General features: G+C 48.0%; 1 non-coding gene across 1 annotated transcript; it reads right to left on the bottom strand.

Moving 5' to 3' along the window:
- Positions 1–101: 101 nt before the first annotated feature.
- On the bottom strand, positions 102–220 carry LOC129116388 (5S ribosomal RNA). The gene has a single exon (XR_008533514.1). It is a non-coding gene; the product is annotated as a 5S ribosomal RNA (ribosomal RNA).
- Between the last annotated feature and the right edge of the window lie 163 nt (positions 221–383).

The raw sequence follows: 383 nt of genomic DNA, 5'->3' as shown, positions 1-383 counted from the left end.
AAAGCAGCAGCGCCCTCTGCTTTTTGTAAAGAGGAGTGAAAAAGCTTCGGTGTCCACTGAAAAGCAGCAGCGCCCTCTGCTTTTTGTAAAGAGGAGGAAAAAGCTTACAGCACCTGGTATTCCCAGGCGGTCTCCCATCCAAGTACTGACCAGGCCCGACCCTGCTTAGCTTCCGAGATCAGACGAGATCGGGCGTGTTCAGGGTGGTATGGCCGTAAGCAAATATTGTGCCTACCAAAGGGCCTTTTAAAGATACTATATCACCACGCTTTGCTCTTTCGTCTATACAGGGAGCGCCTGCAGATTTCCAGACACACTCACAGCTTTTAAATGTCAAATCAGAATGTACAAAGTGGCTATAAGGATCACAATGTAGTGCAGTA

This window comes from Anoplopoma fimbria, unplaced genomic scaffold, assembly GCF_027596085.1.
Source record: "Anoplopoma fimbria isolate UVic2021 breed Golden Eagle Sablefish unplaced genomic scaffold, Afim_UVic_2022 Un_contig_8452_pilon_pilon, whole genome shotgun sequence".
Lineage (NCBI taxonomy): Eukaryota > Metazoa > Chordata > Actinopteri > Perciformes > Anoplopomatidae > Anoplopoma > Anoplopoma fimbria.
This window is presented reverse-complemented; position numbering and strand designations above follow the sequence as displayed.